General features: G+C 35.8%; 1 protein-coding gene across 2 annotated transcripts in view; it reads right to left on the reverse strand.

Moving 5' to 3' along the window:
* Positions 1–1,983, reverse strand: part of TSPAN19 (tetraspanin 19) — a 27,024-nt gene that overhangs the window by 10,248 nt on the left and 14,793 nt on the right. The window lies entirely within an intron of this gene.

Here is a 1,983-nt window from a genome sequence, read left to right on the forward strand (position 1 = left end):
GGGAGTTGGTGATGGACAGGGAGGCCTGGCGTGCTGCGATTCATGGGGTCGCAAAGAGTCGGACACGACTGAGCGACTGATCTAATCTGATCTGAAAATATACATGGGTATTACTGAAGTTTCCTGTTCTCATACACATGAGTGAAATCCTTACATCAAAAGGCAAAAAAATCAATGAACATTTGGATAAGAGTAAGATAGAAAGAAGTGATAATATTTCATGAGAACTCTAACAGACTACTTGGTCCTATGGAGTTGATGACGATACCTTCTTCATTCAGATCTAAAACTCATAGAGGGGAATTTAAATATCTTGACTTCCACTTAACACCATTCCGCTAACACTAGAGAACTCACTAAATTGTAACCAGACATAAACTATTCCATCATGCACAAAGCAAGGACAGCATTAACGACAACAGCAACAAAATAATGAGAAAGTAACAAAGGCAATGGCAATAGTAGAGTCTATATGCATATTCGGACTATTGCTTTGAAAACTAAAACTACTTCAAGGCCAAAGAAAATGATTTTTGCACTATTTGACTATTTTCTTGTTTCAAAACTTATGGCCACTGCCGTCTTCTTCACTATAGCAGCACAGTGTTACATATTATCTAGAATTCAAAATAACTTCTAAAGTAACTTGTCTGAATATTTTACTAAATAAAATACAAGAATGATTTAGTATTATTAGTTTACATATTTTAAACATTTAATACTTTAAAACAGTCCATTAACATTGCTTACTTGACATACATTGTATTTCCTATTTTCAGGGACAAAAATAGGTTTTTGTCTTTAGTACTGTTTAGAAGTTTAGGTTTTTAAGACTTCTAAACATGATACCTCACTTAATCTTCATTATCAAGAAATAGTGGTGAAGACAGGTAGAGACAGAGAAAATGTGCAAAACAATTTTTTTTTTTTAAGTTACTGGATTTCTTTTCAATGGCAAGCTGGCTGAGGTCTACTGGACTCTCCTGGGTTTCTGATTCAATGGCAGTATGAAATGTTACATTTGCCTAAGCTATTATTCAACTCTGTAGAGAGTTAATTTACAGAACTCTGATAGTATCAATAATACAAAATTCCCATCATAATGCAAATGATTACTATTCATGAAAATACAAATGAATACAGTTTATAGAGAATATAAATCTCCACAAGTCTAATTCTCATTTAAACCAGTTGTTACTTCTTACTGGTGGTTCCCCTATTAATTAATTAATTATTTAAATAAAGTCTCTGACATATGTTCATTGTCATACAGGTTATTCATGATTTTATCCTTGAAAATTATTATCTTTTAACCTCAGTTAGATGTCTATAGAAATAAGACTAAAACTTTCCACAAGCTATTTCCATCCCAGTTGCCATATTCAAAATCAGAAGTCCCATGAGAAAACTATGCTAAAGGCCCTAGAATAAAAGAAAGATAAAATTTGAGAGTTGAAGGTATGCCTTTGAGGAGAATAAGAAGAGAGAGTGAGGTCTTTTTTTCCAGGTATTGCCAGGATAAGGTGGCAAGACCCCAGAGGGAAGTGAAGGTGTGGTTCCAAATCTGCCTAAAATGCTTCTGCCGCGGGTAATATTCAAATAACAACACGTAGCAATTACTAACAATAGGCAGCAACTAATTCCTCTGCAAAAATCACTGCAGATGGTGACTGCAGCCATGAAATCAAAAGACGCTTACTCCTTGGAAGGAAAGTTATGTCCAACCTAGATAGCATATTCAAAAGCAGAGACATTACTTTGCCAACAAAGGTTCATCTAGTCAAGGCTATGGTTTTTCCTGTGGTCATGTATGGATGTGAGAGTTGGACTGTGAAGAAGGCTGAGCGCTGAAGAATTGATGCTTTTGAACTGTGGTGTTGGAGAAGACGCTTGAGAGTCCCTTGGACTGCAAGGAGATCCAACCAGTCCATTCTGAAGGAGATCAGCCCTGGGATTTCTTTGGAAGGAATGATGCTAAAGCTG

Source organism: Bison bison, unplaced genomic scaffold (assembly GCF_000754665.1).
Source record: "Bison bison bison isolate TAMUID 2011002044 unplaced genomic scaffold, Bison_UMD1.0 scf7180017864535, whole genome shotgun sequence".
In the NCBI taxonomy this organism is placed as follows: domain Eukaryota; kingdom Metazoa; phylum Chordata; class Mammalia; order Artiodactyla; family Bovidae; genus Bison; species Bison bison.